The following is a 6,000-nucleotide window of genomic DNA, read 5'->3' on the forward strand; positions in this document are numbered from 1 at the left end:
CAATACTATAAGGTTAAAGAAAATTGTTAAAGGAATAGTCTACCCTTTTGCCATATTAAACTATGTTATTACCTCAACCTAGACAAATTAATACATACCTATCTTTTATCAATGCGTGCACTGTGCAGCGTGTTGTCAGTGTGTTGGCGTTTGGCCTGGCCCCATTCATTCCTATGGTACCAAAAAAAGTTTTATTTTGTGGCACCATACTTTCTGGTATAACTCCTCATGTAACAGTCTTTAAATAGGGAAAACACGGAAGTGTTTGGTGGCTTCCCTGTTTGGTACCATATGAATTAATGGGTCTAGGCTGGGTGCTGACGCATTCACGACGCGCTGTGCAGTGCACGCATTGAAAAAAGATAGATATGTATTCATTTGTCTAAGTTGAGGTAATAACATAGTTTAATATGGCAAAAGGGTAGACAATTCCTTTAATGTACTAATTAGGGACACTAAAACCTCGGCTGTTTACACTTGGAATAAACATGCGTTTTCATCCATCGGATCACAAGTGGACGAGAGAGGCACATCACAATTACACCTGGTATTTAAATCAGTCTCTTTTGTCCACTTTCGACCGCTTCTGATCTGAATACTATGAGGGGGTGGTCTGTCGAGATGGTGGGCGAGTCTCTGCTGTCATTTAAACGCGAGTGGGAGTAATGATGAGTTTATATGGACGCAAACTAATATTATGCTGGAGTCTGCTGCTTGTGTTGTAAGTCAGTGGTTCTCAAACTTTTTCAGCGTGCGGCCGCCCTTGTGTACGCCGCATTCCTTCGCGGCCCCCCCAAAGAAAATTTATGACAAGAAACTGTTTTAAAACTCAACTTTTGATTAAACAAAACATATTAAATGATATGAAGTAGTGCTGTTGGTTAGTAGTCTTATTTTTTTAGGTTTAATTGCACAGAATTCATGATAAATTAATTTATTTTATAAAATGTCATAAAACTGACCCCCCCCCCCGACCCCCAGTTTGAGAACCACTGTTGTAAGTAATCATGCTGCACAGTGTTTTGTACATGTATATGTTAAAGCTTTCTCTGATATTTCATCGCAATTGATGAAATAAGATCGCGCAACTTTCACACGCTTGCAAAATGAAACTGCGGAGATCAGCCGTGTTAGTTTTATCAATGAAAGGCTAGAAATAGCACTGTTCACAGTGTGTTCGCGCCAGAAGTCAGAAAAGACGTAAAACATTGTGTTTAGTACCTCAGATTAGATAAATGTTCTTGCAGTTGTTGTTAAACTTTAATTTCTTCTCTTCTTCAGGCTGTCCATAAGTTAGCTTAAACAAATTGTGCTTGTTCATTACCAATACCTAAATAGAGGCAATGCAATTTTACCTTGACTGTTCAAGGTAAAAGGAACCAAACAGCGACCCAAACCATTTTCATGAGACTGCTTAAGATGCATCTTTATCGTCAGCACTTGTCCCATAAATACTAGCACTTACCTACAGTATTTTTATCAATTTATTTTTAAAAAAAAATGCTAGTACGAGTAATTTCAGGTAAGGACCATCACATTTCCGGCAGACAAACAAACCATTTGTGAGATTAAATAACCTCCAAATCAGATTATTTAGAATGTAATTTAAAGTCGTCAAATCCAAAATGACAATTCTTATTTTTTATAGAATATTGCAGTGTTCATTATAAACAATTTATCTGAGTGGGTTATAATTCTTTTTTTAAATTCATGTGCCCTTATTAACCTTCAAAATCTGAAAATATACTTCCACCATCTTGTGCTGATCATTCTCTGATGATGTCAGATTGACGGTTTAAGCGGGGGCATCGTTAATGCCGCCCCTCCGACTGTCACTGCGAGTTCAATTTCTGAATACAATGCATACTTTTCTATATTTAATCAGTTCACAATGAAAACACTGATATTCTGTGTCGTTTGGAAAATGTCACAAAACAGAAGTCATCACAACTTCCTGTTCACAGGGACTTTAATCATTGATCTTAAGTACACAACTCTCTTTACCCAACACTAGATATAGCATAACACGTGTATATGATGCAGTAGAACATCATGCAAATCAAACATTGAAGTGTGGAATCATGTTCCATTACAGTGGCTTGGAATGCTGTAGGGCAGTGTTTCCCAATCCTGGTCCTCGTGTACCCCCTCCAAGAATAATTCAGATGTCTCCTTATATAAAACAACTGGTTCAACTCATCACCTCATTAGGGAGACATGCTTACCATTCTCGAAGGAGGCTGATAAGTTGCATCAAGTGTTCCAAACAAGGACATGTCTAAAACATTCTGGGAGGGGGTACTCAAGGACAAGGATTGGGCAACACTGCTATAGGGATTCGGAAATGCTGTGAAGGTATGTGACTGGTGAGGGTATTTAGGAATTCTCCAACTTTCAGCCCTGGCAATTGTATATTTTCAGCTGTAGCCACATGTCCAATGTGTTGTTGTAAGATGATATATTTTCCCTTCCTCTGCGTGACACTCACATGGCATCACTTGATCCCATAAGAGTGTCCACAACACACACATATTTCTCTATCACCTGAACATGTTTGCTATAACAGAACTAACACTGGCTTTTGTAGTTAAATTTGCATTTAATCATTTAGCAGACTTTCTTTAGCTTTCACCCAAAACAACCTATTAATGAGAATAATAATGGAATCAATTGAGTAAGCAAAGGGAGTAAGTTTTACATGGACTTTTAAGCAATTTAAAGGACAAGTTCGGTATTTTACACTTAAATTTATAAAGACGTGAAACTCACCAAGTGGTCAGGGGTGTTCACTGATATGCTCACACAAAAATCGCTGCAAAGACACATTCCAACAGGTTTTATCGTAGTTTTGTCAAACTCCATTGACTTGTATTAGATGTGCTGTGAGGTATTACTCCGCGCAGGGAACTTTGTTTGTATTCTTGCAATTGGCAAAAGCAGATTATTGCCACCAACTGGGCTGGAGTGTTTATTATTCAAGCTTTTAACGGTAGAATATACGGGTGTGAGGCGTTTGGAAAAATAGGTCCACGAGTTTACAACGAATGCTAAAACACCTGTTGGAATGCGTCTTTTGCAGCTATTTTTGTGTGATCAGTGAACACCCCTGACCACTCTGTGAGTTTTCACGTCTTTGTAAACGAAAGTTTAATGCATTTTAGGAAGGATTGTTCCTGTGCACCTATACACCCATTGTAGAGGTGGGAGGTGAAACAACAAACATCCGAAATTTCTCTTGGCAGCCACATATGTCGAAATTTCAGTCAAAACCGTTCTATTTCATCATAAACAATCTGAAAACAGGGCTTTAAGTGTAAAATACCGAACTTGTTCTTTAAGCAATTGTAATCTTTAAGTAAGTTTTACACTGATTTTTAAGCAATTTAAGTAGGTCTGTCAAAATATTAATCGTGATTAATCGCATACAAAATGAAAGTTTTTGCACGATTTATGTGTGTGGACTGTGTGTAATTATTTTATATATATATAAATACACACACGTTAATGTTTGTATTTAAGAAATAATTTAAAATTTATATATATTTTGATATATTTTATATTTTAAGTATAAATAAAAAATATACCCAAATAACATTTTTCTTCAATTCATACATGTGTGTATTTATGCATAATATATACACACAGTATACACACACATATATTATGCAAACACAAACTTTTATTTTGTATTTGATTTTATCGTAATTAATATTTTGAGAGCCCTAAATTTAAGCAATTGCTTAGAATTCCATGTAAAATTTACTTTAAAAAGTGGATGCAAAAATGATGCACTGTATTTTTAAGTAAATACAGCATAATATTTTTAGTCCACTGCCTAGTTAATTATATTTACTAAAATAATTCAAGTAGTTAAATTAAGTTATTTAAAATATAAATTTAATTTTCTTTTTACAAATTTTATATGATAAAATTTAGTTGCATTTATTAAAAAATGTTTTCATTTAGAATTACTCACATTTTTTTTTACTAAAATTTGGTTAAAAAACAAGAATACATTTTTTTAATATCATTTATTAATTTTATTTAATTTTACTAAGCCACAAAATCATTTTACAGTGCAATGAACACAAGGACTGTAGGCAACAATTTATTCCATAGCAAGTTGACATGGACTTAATGCACATTATCATAATTCCGCCCACTTCTTATTCACCGCCTGCCTATGAATGAGTGTGTAAGTAGATTAGAATAATGAAATATGCATGACCAAAATATACTTCATATTTTTGTATACTGTATATCTGTATGCATGTTTTGGGGAAAAGGAGTTTGCCGTTTGTGTACATTTTGAAAATAAACTGGAAGGTTATTCTGGTCTGGTGCCTGTTTGCTTCAAACGAGCAATAAAAAACATCACTATAACTAAGACAGCTGCTGCATGTGCTGGACAAATACAATCACAATCACTTGATACGACGATGTTTGCCAAGGTCAGTGTGTTGTAATTTTAAATCCCTTAGTGATATTAACATATATCCACTCAGTAATAAACCATAAATAAACCTTATTAGCGATTCCCAACTGCTAAATTTAACCTGTTTATAGGCACAGATTACTAACATGCTATTTATATAACAAAAACAATATTACGCCATTAACTTTAGACCAGGTTTTAATTGGTTAATGGCATAGTCTATTTTAGTTGCCTCAAAATAGCAACGCGTCAACAATGCGCCTGAACACACCTTGTTTTTTCGACCAGAATGCTCATGGATGCAAAAATGGGCGCAAATTTGCTATTTAAACAACGTGGCACTGAACGTGAAAATTACAACTGTGCCGGACTGAAACTAGCAAAAAACACTTGCGTCGCGCTTTACGCTCCATTGCGCGAGGTGTATGATAAGGGCCCTTACACACCAAAGAAAATGTAAAATCGTGAGTTGGAAAATATGCGCTCATTAGCTTTAGTTAACAGTAAAATGAGTTTGTAGGCTTTTTTAAGCATCATGAAACACTAACCAACATTTTTTTTAGATGTTTAATAGAATTAGTTGTGTTGCACATCACAGACGACAATGTTAGTATCTGTTAATTTTAACATTAGGAGAAAACTGGTTCATTCTAGCTTTTTTGTGATATTTTTGTCTTCCGAGTTTAAACTCCATATCATATCAACCTAACAGTTTGTGACATGGCAGCACTGTAGTACATTTTTGACTGTCTGTGTCTTATTATTATTTATAAGATAGCATGTTCTTATCCAATGCGAAGACGTTTCGCTTTTTTTCTACAAATACATTTAAACAACTTACCACAGTGATTGCTATCAGGATATGAGGAGACTTTTAACCAGCATAACTATAGGCTACATCGTTATTTTTGTTCTATTGTCATCACATATCCAACAATCGTCAAATGAGTAATGAGGTAAAAAATGGTCTTTTGTAAACATATGGGAAACTTGAGTGTGAACTGCCTCAGCTAGCACAGATAGCCACAAATGCTACACCATCTTTTATCTAAGGTCCCACTCTAAAAAAATGAGTCCATTCACAGCATTTTCTTTGGTTGTGTGCATAATTAATCCCTTGCTATTTATTATATGTGCAAAACAAAAAAATAATATTTATATGAAAAATGTATTTTTATACCCTTCAGTAAAATGAGAATAACTTTTGAATGCGACATGCTAAAGAGTTCATTCTTTTTTTGGGTGTTTACTGTCTGCTGCTGGTAGCAACCAGAACTGTCTGCAGTCTGCTAGAGCACCCAGAACCAGAGTTATACACTATCAAAACAGTATTCACAACATAAAAAAAGAAAATTTGGTGTTGTATCATATGAAAAACAACCTAAATAACATTTTTTGTCACAAACAGCAGTTTTTATGTAACTTCAAAGGGTTTCCTGTAAAATGATTCCAAACTTTTGTATGTGCAGCTCTACTTGTGGATATGGGAAGCTTTTGAAATTGGGTAGGCAAAATCCAGACGGAAATCCCCAAAATAGCCTCAGAGTGTTGCTATTCTTAGTAAA

The sequence above is a fragment of the Misgurnus anguillicaudatus genome, chromosome 7 (assembly GCF_027580225.2).
Source record: "Misgurnus anguillicaudatus chromosome 7, ASM2758022v2, whole genome shotgun sequence".
Lineage (NCBI taxonomy): Eukaryota > Metazoa > Chordata > Actinopteri > Cypriniformes > Cobitidae > Misgurnus > Misgurnus anguillicaudatus.